At 37.8% G+C, this 17,542-nt stretch overlaps 1 long non-coding RNA gene across 1 annotated transcript; it reads right to left on the bottom strand.

Moving 5' to 3' along the window:
- Positions 1 to 10,235: 10,235 nt before the first annotated feature.
- Positions 10,236 to 16,629, bottom strand: LOC134168740 (uncharacterized). The gene is made up of 2 exons (XR_009966650.1): positions 16,227 to 16,629; positions 10,236 to 12,629 (listed from the first exon to the last, which is right to left on the bottom strand). It is a non-coding gene; the product is annotated as an uncharacterized LOC134168740 (long non-coding RNA).
- Between the last annotated feature and the right edge of the window lie 913 nt (positions 16,630 to 17,542).

Here is a 17,542-nt window from a genome sequence, read left to right as displayed (position 1 = left end):
GGGAGAAACTGGCCTTCAGAAATACTGAAGATAGTATTAAAGTGATGTATTACTTTTAATTAAGATCCAAAAGTGCCAATCAAGCTCAAGTCTTTTTTGTGTAAAGTACTAAGATACACACCAAGAGATGGGGCATAGTCTCTGAAACACACCGGCAGGTGTCATTGGGGTTTTGACACACCAGATACAGTATTTTGAACTCAGTAATGCATACGCAGCTCAGGAACTTCTACAGTAAGCAAGAGGCCGTAAATGCAGCAGGCAGTGTTTGTTGAAAAGAATCTATCCATGTCCCTATCCATCCATGTCCCTGTGCTCTCTTCTATGGGATTTGCAGCCATGTTAAACCTCAAGCCACTGAAACATGGTGCTGCTGTCTACCTACAGATACCAACCTTACAGTTGCCATCTGGCTATAAGTTCTGAAGCTTCGTAACTTCAATTTCCTCTGCAACGACAGTATGGTAGACTTTTTTTCAAAAAGAGAAGCTAGTGCTTGCTGTGTTACAATTCCTCTTTATGGGGTCTAAGAGAATGCCATATACATTTCTAATTAAGTGGAGAATCTGCAACACAAACATGAAAATGGAAAAGCTTTCCTCTGTACCTCAGTTTATGCAAGAGCAGGCACACATAACATTTGCGCAAACGGTTAAGTCTCCTCATTGCTTTGGGCTGCAATTAAACTAGCTTTAACTATCATTGGCTTAATAATGCCTTAGCTCAGGCTTGAACTGACAGCACAGATTTCTGCTCTCCAATCTGAGACAGAACAGATTTTAATAGCTCCCTAAAGTCAAGTAGTAAATGCATAGTACTGCACGACATTTTAGATGGCCTTTAATAAGGCCTTTTAACACAAAGGTTCTTATTTTCATTTTAATTTTATTTAGAATTAAAAAAAAAAACAACAACCAACCAACTCTGAATAGGTACAAACTGTCTGTTAGCACCAAAGTAATTCTAATGAATATTTCCTCCTTAAGTGGTAAAATAGAGAGTTGTAAAAAAACTCCAGCCAGCCTAGAGAGGAAACAGCTGCTACATACCCATGAAACACTGTGGGACTACTGCCATCTTCTGGGACATGAAACAAAGGCACATCAATATTAAACAGTATACTCTCGTTTGCAAGAGCAGACAAGGTTTAGGGTTTACGATGCAGAATAGAAAGAAATTCTTGAGGGCTGGCACATTTGCCCATATCATATTCCATTTCTTCACAATTTACATATTTGACTCCTAAAAACTAGTTTAACATCATTTTATAAACACAGGGAAATTGTGCTCCTTTAATTTCAGTTGTAGGGCAGAGACTTGTAAGCACTTGTTGCATTCTATTTCTGAGAAGTTTCTCAGAGTGATTGCATGGGAATAGTGTAAAATTTGCATTTATATCATACTGATTGGAGTGCCTTGTTATGGTTCACGATACACGTTTCCTGAACGATGTTATATATTATACACACTTGTAACTCAGTAGATGTGTTTCTGTGTGATGCATTTTGTGGTAGCATTATTGCATATTTCAGGCTTTTTCTTCTTCAGGAAGGACTCTAAGCAATAAGAGAGTGGGATTCATTTATTAATTTTCTTTTTCTAATTTATAGCATGTTCCATGGGCTTCTTGAGACTCTGGATTGACTGTGAACAGAAAAATTTGTCATAGGAGTTCAACACTCAGTGTACAATGTATGAGTGGTTTTGTCATGGCTGACCACAAAGGACTGTTTCATGTTTCATCATGGGAGCAAAGCTCACATAGCACCAGGCTTCTCAAGGATGAGTTAGACTTTAGGACCACCAAAAATAAACACTTAATAATGAATAAATAATTTTTAAAAATAGAAGTTAACTAAATGAATAAATAAACAGGATTCTTAATTCTCTGAGTGATACATTGCTCCCTTTCAAAACAAACTGTAGCTCCTGCCCAACCTGAAGTTCTCAAACAGCCACCTATTAGATTAAGCTATTTAATACATACACCTGATACTGAAGGAATATAAACAACACTTCTGCCCTACCCTCTTAAATATTAGCCTGCGTCATAACTCAACTTGTGATGTTTTTATTTATTTCACCAATTTCTCCCCAGTCTCTGTCCACTTCATGTTGGATGCCTCCCAGCCTGAAATTACAATTGACTTCTGGGCTGTTTTTTGCAGGATAAAACAAGCAAACAAAGAAAAAATGTTACCGGATCAAAAGCACTGCCCTCTAGGGATGTGTGGCAGGAGAAAAACTGCAGCCATCTACCCACAGCCCAGCAAGATATATGAGATCTCCAGTGGCCTCTGGGACAGGGCTACCAAATGCGTGTCATTTGAGTTGTAGAATACTTGGCACCCTGCCTTGGGTTTATCTTTGCTGTTAATACCAGCCATCAATCTTGTTCCTCCCGGGGCTGGCTGCTCCTATGAGAAATTGCTTTACTTCTGCTCACTCATTACCTCTCACTCATAAAGGACAATTTTATACTGTTGGCACAGCTATATCAGCCTGTTGGCTCAGCAGAAACCACATAAGTCTTGAAGAAGTCCTCCACATTCAGATAAGACAGCAAAAGCAAGATGCTGCAGAGCCTTCAAGTAATCTGGATGTGAGTTTATAATTCACAAGTGAAATATACCACTCCCCAGTAACAATTAAAAAATAAAACATCTGGGAAAAGATCTGTGCAACATTTAACTGTTGCTAAGATCCCATTTTGTTAAAAACCCCAGCATGTTTCCACATTTTATCATGCCAACTAAAATGAGATACAACCTGGCAATTCTGAGCAAGGTAGTTTATTAGTTACATGATGTAGTTTCTATAACATGAATCTCATTCCTGTGATGTCCCACGGTTCCATCATGATATTACTATGACAATCCAGAGAAAACAAAATCCATGTTCCATGCTTGTCCTTTTGGCATGATCAAATAGAAATTGTGTTTAATATTCATAATACTGCATTTATAATACTTGCTTCATTTTCATCTCTGTTGAATTGGGGCTGTTTAATGTGAGAACCATGAAAAAAAGTTTCCATCAGTTTTTATAGCAAGCACTGATTTTGCTTTCGGTGAACAGCAGCATTGGAGACGATCTGTTATCTATCAGTAAGTGTTACCCAAGTTATGTTGTGTCCCAAGGAGACATGAAATAAAATTTAAACAACTGAAAATTATTTATTGATTTGTTATCTCTGCAAAACTGTTCTCTACATTCCAGTATTAATATTTTGAACAGCTACTGCTATGTTGGCACCATTGTTATTTACAGGAAGGAGGGGGGTTTATTGCTTCAGGCTGATCCAACACCTTCTCATGTGTTTGCAAAGTGAAGTTATTTCTCACTGTGCCTCTGTTCCCTAGTGGAAGACATACAGTCTGTAAGATCATTTAGGTATGACCTTTGAGCTGTTAGTAGGAGTACAGTGCATAGCACAAGTATGCATAAAAATATGCCTGCTCCTAAAATGCCTACTATGTTCTAAAAAGGCTGAGATGCACATTTACTGCAGTGGTAGAGAAATGTGTGTGGTCTTCCTCTTACTCAGTTTTGTATAACAGGAAAATGACACTGGAACTGGCAAGCTGATTGATTAAAATTTACTGAGGAGCTAGGAGTACCCAAAAGGAGCAAATCCTCAGGTGTGCCACCCTTTTGTTGTCTGCTACCCTACGAAGCATTTGTACTCAACAGGGATGGTCCAGCTGATGAAGCCTGTGCTGCTCATATAGGATGTTTCCCAACAGTGATTCTCATTGTCACTAGAGGTTACGTTCAGGGAATGCTGCAAGGTCTTCTCCCATGAAAGGGAGAAGGCAGTGTTCTATAAACAGCTCCCACTCTTGGTTTACTTGGTTGAAAGAATAAAAAACATCAAGAAAAATGAAGGGGGGCTGGTAATGGATATAAAGGGCTTTATTTCAGGCTTGCATATCTGCTAAGTTTCCAACCAGGGTATTTGTTCTGAGCAAGGTATTTTGAAATAAACAAAATAGTCCATTTAGGAAATGTGGAATGCTTTAACTAATGTTCTTTTTTTGGTCTTTAAAAAAATTCAAAATAAACTTTGATGTGACTTTCATGTGGAAATTTTTTTAAGTGAGGGAAATTTTGACATCTATTTTGATACTTACAAAAAAAAAAAAAACACTAATGGGACATCACATTCATAAGCCATTCTAAAAGTAATCAAAATACAAAGGCGTTGTCTTTTCTATAGTGTGGTAAAAGCTCCTGTGCCCACCCACAAAAGAGCATGGAGAGACAATGGCAGCTGGAGGAGCCCAAATACCTTGCCCTGGTGGCTCCCAGGCCCACTGCAGGAGCACAGGGACACAAGCATACAGGAACCCAAATCAAGAACTCAGCCTCATCCCCAGGGTCCAGGTATGGCATCCACCATTGTAAGGCAAACCTGGAGCACCTTCTGATCTGAGGGAGGCTGCTGCCTGCCCAGGGGTGTGAGGCACGTGGTGGGGTGCAGTAGAAGAGCACTTTGGAAGAGACTATTTAGGGAGAAACCAAAGAGGAGAGAAAGGAGGGATTTAGGTGATTTGGGGAGAAACAAGTACGGGGAAATTAGATGGGTAAGGGGATTAAAGGGCTGATGATGTGTCAACAGTCAACAGGTCAGTACACTTGTCTGACCATGTTTTGTGCTCTATGGAATACATGTGTAGGGTGCTGAGTGATTCCAGTAATGTCCACTTGTATCCCCAGATTAGTCTGATTAGCAAAAGCCTAGGCTAAAAGCTGGGGGTAAATCAAAATTTGCCTGAGGTGGATTCCTCCAGTTTTATTATTGCCATAACTCCAAATGAAATGGTAATTATGAGTATTTTACAATGATCATCAGGAGAAATCTAACCATCCTTTACTGACTGTACATTTATTCATACATTGCCTAAAACAACAAATGATATCCACTGCTGTCCTCAAAGTCAAGCTGAGCCAAAATGAATTTAATATAATTGCAAAGACAATTAAAAGCCTAAGTTGTGTAACTATTAAATTATGAGTGTTTTCTGCTCTGATTCAGCAAGGTTAAACCTAGTTCTAACTAAAAGTGGTTGCCTTGTTCTATTGCATACCAACAGATTTAAAGTAAATGTGGATTAGATGTTACTCTGAAATGAAGGCACTGAGCTGTATCTATGGACTTGAGAATGCTGCCATTTTCTCAATCAGCAGCAAATTCTTCTGAAGATACAGAAGTTGTTTTACACCACTTTATCTGCAAATTTTGAAATGTCCCATAGAGAAGAATTATGCAATATCTGATGCAGAAAATAAAAATCCTTCCGTGGCAATATGCAGCATTTCTCTGTTTTAAATATGCATATTAATATTACCTTTTACATGCGCATGCACCACATCTTTTTTTTTCCCATTAATGAAGTTTGACAGTTTGTGACAGGATAGAAAGGGAATTCATTATATTTAGCACAGAAAACTCATTTCTCATTTTTCTAGTGCCAAGCAGCTGCAACAAAATTGCCTAAACCACTGTATCAATTCCTCACCATTGTGGTTCTTCAGGTCACCCTCAAGGGTCTTCAATTTCCTTATGTTCACAGCTTGGCACCTGGTAATTTTCAGAAGCAGGAAATATAAATAAGCTATATATTTTTACTTGGAGAAGGATTTTTCTTTATTTAAGAAGAAATAAAACTGTCAGGTTGAAAATATTAAAAATCAGAAGCTTGACTGTAATAATCACAGCAGCGCCAATGCCAATTTTGTTTAGCAAACTTGGGAATGAAAATTTTCTGCATGACAAAGAAACCTCCCCTCTCCCTGAAAGAAATTGTGCATGTGCAGGAGAAATTGAATTTTTAGTTCAACAATCAATGGAGTTGAAGAAGAAGTTACGGTAATAAGGCTGAAATGTTCCCAGCATTATTTTTCCTTTAAAACTTACTCAGTATTCTTGCTGCTTGTGGTCATATGCTTTGTATACCAGCATTAATAATTGAGGAGATGCAATAGTACAGTATTCAATCTATTTCCTTAAGAATGGCTTCAGAGACTTGCTCTGGGCTCTTGCCATGAAGTGAAAGAAGGGTTTCCTTTTTCTCTAACTTTATTTCTACTGAACATATATTTTCTAAGCCTTTATCAGTGTATGACCTGAAATAAAGTACTTTTTCTGTTCCAGTTAAAATTTTGCTACTAATGGAAATATAAGGCTCCTGAATATGAAGACAGAAATTAAAAACAATAAAAACATTAGACAAAAAGCATGTTCTGAAAAAAACTATTTCATATTTATTCAAATAAACCCTCCAAAGTCTGACACTTTTATATGCTCTCAGACTAATTTGTTTTACCATGGTAAATGCAGGCAATCAAATTCACAAATTTAATACTGGTGTCACAAATTTAATTACTATGGTGTCATAAAAGCATCAGTTTTGTGCTCTGCTCTGTCCTTTCCTGTGCATCTTAACCAGATCAGTCTTGCTGGGACATGCTGTCCCCAAATTCTCTGTCCCTGGATCTAGGTCAGCACCTTTAAAGCCTCAAAGCTCTTTCAGGAGAGGATCTCCACTACTCCTTCCACCCCTCAACAACACATTTTCAACAAGGAGAGCAGTGGCCTTACAGAGGAGGTTATACAAGTTAGGATTACTTCAGTAACACAGAAGACAGTGAGACAAAAAGGAGCTGTCATCTATCATTTGCTATTACTTTCCCAGAAAAATCAGATCTTCTGAGGAATGTTTGCATTAGTGAGGAAAGTGAGAGAATGCTCCCTGGAAGCATCATACAGCATAACAAGTCTAAGATGATACAGGGCAGGACTGATCCCTCTCAAAGTCAAAGCAGACTTAGAAATTCAATACCATACCGGATTTACCAATATTCTATTAAAAGTCTATTCTTTTAAAAGTCCATTCATGATTTGTGTCTGTTCTAGTATGAATGCACGGGCTTCAGTCCAGAATCAGAGATGTGATTTCTTAATATGGTTTGAGCAGACTTTTTACCTCCTCTGGATGAGCCCTGTGACTGAGAATCACTTATACTGTGTTTGCTAGTAACACACACACAGAACTTCAACCCAGCCAGTTACTAGTTCAGTGCAAACACAGTCATGAAAAGCTATATGTTATTAGCAGAGTTTTTCCCAAGTTGAAGTTGTGAGAAATCTAGTCTGCCAGGGGATAATAATATGAACTATGGACATATTCTTTTATGTACAAACACACAAAAGCGTAGGTCAGAAGCTACCCCAATTCTTTGCTATGCATCTCATTAAAAGGAACAACCTCATTGATCAACCCTCTTTCCCCACAATGCAAGTGCATTTTTTGATTATATCCTTCTGAGGTAATCCTTCTGGACCAATTGTGGAAGATTTCCCACTGTTAGATCAGTAGGAAAAAAGCATGCTCATGATGCATCTACAGATTTACTAGTGTATCTGGTTTTAGAGCCTGCATTATGAAACAACGTGGTACATAAGCAAATGTATGTTTTCTTGGACTTTCTTTATGGCTAAGAAATTATATAGGTCCTTCCTAAACAGACATCTTTTCTAATATATATTTTTGCAGTCAGTGATTGACTGTCTTCCTGAATTATTTTCATAGCTTGACATCTAATTTTGTTTTATTTTTTAAGATATAAATGTGGTATTTTGAATCTCTGAAAACTGTATGAATGGAGCTGTTAATGGCTTCACATGTTTTTGTTACTAGTGAAATCCGTCAGCATTTAATTTCAAAAAGCTTGTTTTGAACATTAGGTGGTTGGGTGGCTGTTTGTTGTTTTAGCTGTTGTCTTAGCAAAACCCCAAGACTACTACTTTATAGCAAAGCATGCCTGCACCCCTCTTCACTGCTCTTCAGAATATGCTGTGACTTGCTTAGCCGACTGGCTCAGTTGTGCGAGGAAAGAGCCAAGCGTGCAAATACATATCAGATCACTAGGTGTCCTCCCGCCACAAAATTTCTTCTCATTCTCAGCAGGCTGGGAACATTCTCCTAAAACCCGCAATCGCGCATAGCACTAAAAGATTGCTAGTGCAGATCTGTGCGAACAGCCTCAGCGTAGGTCAGAGCACTGCACTTAGTTTTCGTTACACACAGATTAGAACTTCAAGGGATACAGAGGAATTTTCTGTCACATTAAGTATTGCAAAAGCAGAGCTTTATGAATAATTAATCAAGCAGCAGCCATGATCTTAGCATGGTTCCTAGTTTCTTTGCCTTTTCCCATAGCTGCCAGGTCCTTACATGTTTCCGTAATACTCTTCACTCCCCAACAGGTAAAACAAGACCTTGGTTTGCACTTGCCTGCTCTTTATGTCTCAGAAAAAAGTTTGTTATCAGAATTAAGTTGTTTCTAGCACCAAAGTCTTTCAACTATATCATTTCAGGCAGCATTTCTAAACCAGCCAGATAACTTTCTTGGCTTCTATTTGTTCCTGTCCAGCAGAATCGTGGAGCAATATAACAAAATGCCAAGTCTGTAGTGCAATGGTTCTCTACAGCCATTTCCTGAAAATAAGGAACACAGCAGCACTGAGAAACACACACTAAATCATGTATGTGGGTTTGGGAATTGTTTCACTGCTTTTATCCTATTGTGATGTGACAGCATATTTAGAAAGCCGAAGTACATCATCTTTGCAAGGAAGCAGAGCATTCTGACTATAAAATCCTTACGTGAAACACAACGTTGTTTTTTATATCAAGTAAGACTTTTGGTTTCTGATCATGTTCATTATTTGAATTCATTAGTGTTCTAAGAATAAAACTACCTGCATATTTGTTACTTGGGGTGATGGTAAATCTTCAAATTGGACAGAAATGTGTAGATTACCAATTTATTTACCAAGGGAAATAAAGATTTTGAGGACATGGAAAACTGTTGAAATGTTTACCAAACTGGAAAGGCTTTCAGCTGAAGTAGAAAATAATGTCCAAATATTTTGTGTGACTTCTAAATCTAACTTTAAAAAAAATTACCTTGTATATCTTTGTTGCTAAAACAAGTGAACAAGCCAAAACCAACAAAAACCTTTCATGTTGGGTTAAATAACACACACTGGCTGACAGACATTCGTTGCTCCAAAAGAATAAGTATTATCTGACAATTGATTAAAATTGACTCCCCTCTTCTTTGTCCTGATTTTTGTATTTGGTCTACTACACAGGCAGTACTATCTATTGGTAGGCTCTGTGCTATGCTGGGACCTCACAGGCGCTTCAGTGCTGTGTTTCATATTTCCTAGAATTTACTGGTCTGATCTTCATGCTTTTATTCAGGGGAGAATTGCCTCTGAAGTCAAATGAGATATTCTTCAAATTAAAGGATGCATGGGGAGATATCCATCTGTCAAAAATTAATTAAATCTTCCGTAAATGGGGAGGTGACCCACATATTCCTGTAGCTAAAGAGCGTACACTGGAATATGGGTGGTGGTGTGACTGCTCCAGATAAGTGTTGTTTTAGATAAGCATGAGGGGGGTTGTTTGCTTGATTTAGAATGCAAACTTCACTTTAGAGGGATAATAACTGTTCTTAGATATAATTCACATGTGGGTCACATGCATATGAATTCATTCAATAAAGGACAGATTCAGCAGATAGTGACTTGCAAGTGTCAAAGATAATAAAACAGTACTGATGCAGTGGGGGTTCAGAAGGTACTTACATTTCATGCAATATTTAGGTGGAAAGCATGATGTTCTGATGAGTAAATAAAGCCTTGTCTTAAATAATGGCATGCTTCTGATTTCTAAGGTTCATTTGAAAGTTAGACCTCTTTTTTCTGACTCGAAGCCTCCACGGTACCCATGCAGCAGTACCAAACTGGCTGAGGAGAAGCAGATGGTGTTCACCACTCCTCCCAGGCACATTCATGTTTTATCATGCCAGCTTTGTCATCAATTATCTCAGTGTATTGAAACAATGATGAATCTCATTCGAATGATTAAGGCCTATGACTGGAATCATCTATGTGCTAGCTACGTATGTGATGAGAAATTTATGCTTGGGAAATGATGAGCTGATCATAAACTTCAATGTATAAAGTAAGGTTACTACAGTCATGCATCAAAAGTTTACCAAAAGCATTAAGTTTCATCAGCATATCACATTTTTGGAAATTCTTCTACCATGCCCAAATCCAAAGTCCTGATCTATGTGGAATAGACTAAGGAAGTTAACCTGTAAGAGACAAACAACCCTTGATTGGATCATGTACACAAATAGAATATGAATGCTGTTGTCATGTCACATCTTTTGTACTTAGCAAAGTTAAATAGAAGCATTGTCCTTATTGCTTACTATTTATGCACTTTTTTTTCCAATTAATAGCTTCTCCTTCTAATTATAGAAACATTCATGTGCAAATCACAACTTGGCAATGCAGGTGTTTTAAGTAGCTGTTCTGGGGTACGATAATGCTTCAGATGTAAAGAGCTCATGAGCCATCTCACAGCTTCATGCCTTTTTCTTATCCTAGCCACTAGACGACAAAAGACATAGAAATTATTCGGACATGGTATGCTTTCACATGATTTTATATTATGAGTATTGCAAACTACAGGAATAAGTCAATGCTGAATAAGAATCTACAAAGGCTTTTTGCTTAGATGGACTTCAGATGTCTTATACGGGACACAACTTTGCTATCTTCTCACAAACTGAAAAGATAAAGAAGTAATAATTAATGGGCATATTGAACTACAATAGACAATTCTGAGTTCAACGTTGTGGGTGTAAGTGAAGTTGTCATTAACTCAAGAGTGATCTCCTTTAGGGATGTGAACAGGTTTTTCAGTCTCTTCTTTGCTAACTGCCTTGAGGGGCTGTGTGGCACCGACCGGCTCCACGCAGCTGCCTTGCTGCCATGAGAAAACAAAAGCAACTGCAACAACCCCAGAGGAAGCTCTGAGACCCAAGGAAACCTTACATATGGTGGGAAATGGAACAGACAAGAGTGCTCATTCACTGTGTAACTCCACTCGCTTTGTCAGTTATGTGAATGACATGTGAAAAATAATTTCCTGCATCTCCAAGGCTTTGACCCCAGTAAACGGTAGTAGTTGCATTGCCCATCTCCTGACTTTCAGTACGGCGTGTCCTGGGCCGTTGCACTGCAAACATGCAGAGAAGATGGAGTAGTTGAATATTAGTAAAATATATGTATATATATATATATCTTACTGGCAGACATTAATAAGCCTTTGCTGTATATTACATTTTAAGCTCTATGTTCTAGTCTTCAAATTATAATGACTAATTAGAGGTATGTGAACACTGTAATTATCTTCTGGCAATAAATTGCAATACATATTCATAGTTACATGGATTTTATCTTCTGTGAAATGGTCCTTATAAAAACAGCATATCAGAAATTAATCCTTAGAGATGACTGGAGAGAATGCCCTTTTCCCTTTGTCTCTGGTTTATTTATGTGTTCCCATTAATTATGCCTTATTTTCTGTTGGCACTTTTCTTCTTAATGCAATTCAGTTTTAGCATATCTTTCCATAGACTTGTTAGTAGGTAGGATCATCATTTATACTGTGTAGCACAAATATTTTATAATCCACTAATCTTGACGAAAAGTCAATGCCTTACCAATAAAAAAATACATAAGGCATAATGATTCCCTGCTAGTAACTTATGAAGTCAGATCACCCAGTTTGAAGTGTCTGTTACACTTTAATTTCACCAGATTTCTTCCTTTGGAAGCTGTTACTCTTTATCTTTTATTGAGGTTATTTTTATACCAGCAACTCATCCCTTGCCAAAATCAACTGCACAGTCATAGGTCAAACAACAGACACAAAGAAACAGAAAGGAAAATTCCTGGATTAAGCTAGAATTTCTCCATTATTAGAGTGGTCACACAGTGGAACAATTTGCCCAGAAGCTCAGTCTCATTCAAAACAACTGGAAAAGACTCTGGTCCAGCTCTGAAGAGAGCCCTGGCTCATGTGGCTGCTGATGACTCCAGTGTGCTCAGCAAAATAGGTGATGTAGAGCAAGTGTAAGGATAAAAGGCTATGGTGAGAATAAGAAAGTACTTTAACCAGAAAGCTCTAATTCTCCTGCCTCTAGACCAGTGTCATACCAGTCCCCCCCTCCATATTCCAGTGCATTTACACATAGACTAGCCAAGAGGAACTCCAGATGAGGCCATGGTGGTGTCATGTAATTTGTGCATGTTCAATTCTCAAATTTCCAGAGCTTGTGCTAGGAAACTGGTAAAGTTGCTGTACCTTACACAAGCAATATTTAATTACATTTAGAAACAAAACAAGCAGTGACCACAACCAGATGGCAGAAAATGACAGGATAAAGTTAAACTTACTTCTACGCACCCTCAAATTTTGTCTGGTTAATCATTGATCTTAAGTTTAGGTCAAGACAGTAGCAACAGGTAAACTGTTGATCTCTAGATAATAGTGTAATAAAAATCCTTAGGTTTCACTTTCTGGCTGGAGCAGGTCAGATAAAAACTGATGCAGGCAGGCACTCCTGTTGCACTGTAGGTGAAGTAAAAGGCCTTTTTTAGTGTTTACAGCCCCAGCAGCTTCAGGCTGAGATATTTCCTCTTTTGCTATGCATACCGAAGCCCTCCTTCCTGGGAAGTGGCTGCATATCACCTGATGATGGGAAGTAGAGGATAAATACCTTGGTTTCCTTTGCTTCCACACTTGGTTTTTGCTTTATTAAACTGCCTTTATCTTGACCCACAAGGGGGTTTTATTCCCATGTTATTTTCTCCCCTCTTGTCCTGCTGAAGATGGGAGTGATAGAGCTACCTCATGTGCACCTGGCATCCAGCCAGGGTCAGCCCAATGCAGTTAAAAATTATATTCCTCAAATTGTCACTGATAATGATGTGAAAAGTCTGCCCAGCACAATTTACTCTGTAGAAATCATCCTTCAGTTTACTCTAGTGTCATAATCTCCCCTTACTCTCACAATTCAGTTCCAGAGACTTCAGCTTTAAATCAGACTAGCTTGGTACATTGTGGATGCACAGTATTGCTAATAGTTATCACCATTATACACAAAACAGAGGTCATTATGAAGTTTTCAAAGAAATGTTAAAAACACGTCATTACTGCAGCCTTGTACAGGCAAATAGAATAAATTAAAACCACTGACATTGTGAGTTGATTAATACAACAATTTATAGGTATTATGGCTCTTTGGGAATTCACTATAAGCTTTGTATGATCCCTTGTATAACTGATTGATGAAGTCTGTCATTCAATACAATTGATAGTTTCTAGCATAAAACAGTGCATATTGGTGCTTTCATTCAATATAACAAGCTACATAGCAAATAAGTGCAAAAAGGGATGCTTTCTTTCTAGCAAAAGAAGCCATAAACTAATTTATGTAGAGTGTAAAAGGTAGTAAATATTTATATTTTGTTATTTGATACTTGGAATGTTAATTTGTAAAATCAGTGATATAAAAGATGCTTGACCTATACTGAAGCATGGTGGGCTCATAGAGATAATGCATGTAATGAATATAAGTAACAAAGTGGATGCTACATAACTTGTCTATCTTACTTCAGAAAAAATACTTCAGCACAAATATTTGGTGGAATGCTACCAAATCCTCCAACCACCTGTAAACATTTATAAAAGCCGTACCACATTAACTGTGCCTTTAAATGCACATCATCTGTGTTTCAGCTGTTCTCTAAATATGTCTGTGGAAGTGGTTTAGAAATCTCAGAGCTCACCATCCAGCTGTTCTTTTACCATTCACTTTTTTCAAGACTTAATTAAAGCATCAGCCATTACTAGAGAAGAAGGACATGCCTTTATTTCTGTGGTCTAATGATAAAGAGTAATCTAGCATTCATTAGAAGCCACATAGCAAATTATGAAAAATAGCAATGCCCTGAAGTATTTATCACAGAATAACAGTCCACAGAGCAATAATACCTTATCTATTCGCATCTGGCGGATCCCCCACCCTCACTCCAGTTTTTGCAGCCTCTCTGCTCCTTGGATCCTCTGTCCTGCTTCCTCCTTGCTTGTTTTCAATGGCACTTTTTCAAGTTCTGACTTTTCAGGTTTTCAGAACTATAAAACTACCCTATCTGGTGGCTCTGTTTGGAGCTGATAGTTTAATGACAATGAACATGAAAACTTCTCAGCACCATCTTTTCTCAAGAATACAATCCAGTTACCTAAACAGATAATTCTCATTCACTTAAAGTGAGAAACATTAACATACTAAAACACACTATCAGTGCCTGCTGATTCTCAACACTTTTTTCTCATTTCAGACGTAGTTTTTGACTGTCATATGTTTTACATTTAAAACCTTTCCCCGCTTTGCAGCAGAATTAAATTTGGTTTTAATGATTGTCTTGCTGTAGTCGGTGCTGCCCAGATTCTTCTTTTCAAAAGCTACACCCTAGTGGTGCTTTCTTACTTGCCCTGTACTTAGACTAAGACAATAAATTTCAACTCAAAAGATCAGACTAAAATTATTCCATAATATTTTGATGTTGAATCGAGTATTTCTTGAAAACGACTCATTTGTTGGCAAAGCACAATAGCGCCAGAGAGCCAGGAACAACTTCACTGAATCATCAGGTTGCTTGGAAATCTTTACAGTATTGTCAAAAATAAGCTTGGAGAAATGAAAAACATTCCTTGAAGAAAAAGAATCTGAATATTTGTGGAAAAACATTCTCATTGCTCAGAAAGACAGACTGTGTGTCTGCTTTTGCTGCTATATCGCTTAACTGATACAAAAAACAAATAGGCCCCAGCGGTAGCCTTACTGAAAAGGGATAGCAAAGCATGATGGACTCATCTAATATTTTTACAACCATCTTATATGGGCTGCCAAGGGCAGCATCTGTCTCATTATTGCCATAAAGCTGACTGAACAAATCCTTAGGGATTAGTCTTAAAGGATATCCTTTGTGTGTGGGAGAGAACATGATATAAAATACTTTATTCTATTTTCCCTCCCCTGAGAAAGATTAATAAGAAAAATTCTCCAAATGTCACTTTCAGACTTTTTGTGATGTATATGTGCATTTTAAAGATAGGCACTAAACCAGATACGTGCACATTTTCTGGTTTGTTCAGAGAAACCAACATTGTTTTCTGACTTCCATCATTTTGAGATAATATATGTCCTCATTTCTGTTCTGGAGTTCACTGCTGAGATTTGGACACAAAGTGAAATACTGTCTAAAAAAAAGCTCATTTTGTAGGAGTCTTCAGCTACAGTCAAATGTCTTAATATATCTATGAGCTTTTTTCCCAGTCCAGAATTTTGCTCAAAATGCTCTCTCTTTATCAGTGCAAGTGCATACAAAAAGCAGTCATTTTGCTGTACATTAGACTACATAATTCTCTGCGGTAGTGTTATCACAGATAACTTCAGCTGGCTAGACATTCTTCAACTAAATCTCCACATTCTGATGGGAAAACTGCAACTTCAACTTTCATCTGGGTTGAAATGTACTGCAATAGTAATAACATATGGGACGATTTACACAATTAAAAACTTCTGGGGCTAAAATGGTATTAAAACATTGTTCATATTTTAGTAATATGAAAATATTTCTGTTCTGCCATTTTAAAACTGTAAAGAGTTCATAGTTAGACATCTCCGCCACTTTCCAATGTGTGACTCCTTCAACTGCCATGAAATATACCTTTGTTTAATCTGAAGACGACACTGCCATAATTTCTAAACAGACACATTTTACGAACCCAGTTTTGCAGTAGCTCACTACTACATGAATGGGGTTCTGTATACCTGTAAAAATAATGTGGTTACTTTTAGGATTAAGCTAGAGTAATTTATGGTATTGTTGCATGAAAAAGTTATTTTTGTCCTCCTACTTTAGATTTGTCAGTAGTAGCATTTTTAAAATCTGTGTTGTGCTCTGAAAACCTACTCGTCCCAGGACCATGCACCAACCAAGCCAGTATCACTGTCTTGTGTATACAGACCTTCACCTCGCATTCACAAAGGGGAAGCTCTACAAATTACAGAAAACTGAAAGAAGTAAAATATTTCTCTCTCCAGATCTAGGGTGGGGTAAAATATGAAATCACTGTGGTTTATGCGTTGTTTGCCATACACACAAGCTGCCTGCCACCTGGAAAGCTAACAGCTGGTAGAGAATGTTTGTTTTTCCTTCACAGCCAGCAGTTGCTTTTGATCAAATAAGCTCAGAAATGTTTTGAATAATGTAGAAATACCCTCTGAAGGATACACAGTAAATCGTTCAGTCAAGCTTCAACAACAACCACAAAAAGTGCTAGCAGATTCTTCTTCAGCAGGAAGAAGGAGAAGTTTTGATACAGCCCTTTCTGACTAAATTCTGAGTAAAGCAGTCTTAAGAGAAAGTTCCCAGTTATGGGTTACCTATAAAAAGATTGAGAGATTAACACTGAAGGTATTTCCTGGCTATAAATAAATAATTTGTGACCACACTGTGCTCAGAGCACAAACAGGACCAGGAACTCAAAGTGCCCCTCGCTCTCCAGCATATACATTTATAATTGGTCTGGTGTAATGAAGATAACTTGATAAGGATTGCACTATGACAGTTTTTCTTCCGCATTGGCTGCTGTTTCCTGTGGCCAGCAAGTGTTTCCTGTGGCCAGCCAGCTATTGATCTAGTTCCCTTCTGCCAGTGGTGCAGTTCCACAGGCAAATCAAAGCTACATTTTGTCTTCATTTTCATCTGAAATATGAGTTGATCTTTTGTACTCTAGACAGCCATTTACCACTCATTTTCCTTCATTGATGTTTATGAGCTGAGGTATAAAATTATTCTCAAAAGTAGTGTAACTGAGACAACAGTTGACATTGTGACCGTGACTACTGCTGCACCATGAGCTGCATTAATTCCATGAATCAAGGTTTGCTTCTCATTCACTTTTGAGGCAGCACACAGCAGAAAGTATCCTTAAAAGGCAACTGTGCTGTAACTGAAGAAATGCAGCAGTTTGTCAGCATAAGGACTGAGGGGAGGAAAAATTGCCCAAAGTCTTCAGCAAACAGCAACAGAACAGTAAAGTCTTTCTTATTACTTTACATTCAAGGGCCTTTCCCCACATCATGTCTCAGAAATCATTTCAAAATGCTTATTTTTACTTACTTCTTAATATTTTTCTCACTAAATTATTAGTAACAAAATGAATAGAAGGAAGAGCTGTCATACACAGCAAGACGGAAAGCCAAGACACTCAATTCATGTGTAAAATGGTAAAAGACATCAATACTATGGGCAAGTATTTTTTATATGCAATTATCAGCTCATAAGATACAGTATATCTCATCTCATTTCAACAACAGCTGATGCCTCCATTTCCCCCTGGAAACCCCTGCAGTTGCCATTATAAAAATCGTAAATAATATGTTAATGAGATATAGATTGATTATGTTGGAAAAGATGACATTTTCATCCATCGTTCTAAATGATGTTTAATGATGGATTACCAACCAGTAATTCCTCTGGTACAAGCTTAAGCAAAATAGCAGGCTGTTTCAGCAGGCAAGTCCAAGGAGA

The sequence above is a fragment of the Pezoporus occidentalis genome, unplaced genomic scaffold (genome assembly GCF_034315485.1).
Source record: "Pezoporus occidentalis ecotype Australia unplaced genomic scaffold, CSIRO_AGI_Poc_V1 ctg322, whole genome shotgun sequence".
NCBI classification, from domain to species: Eukaryota; Metazoa; Chordata; class Aves; order Psittaciformes; family Psittacidae; genus Pezoporus; species Pezoporus occidentalis.
Note: the sequence above shows the minus strand (reverse complement) of the source record. Positions and strands in the feature narration are given on the sequence as shown.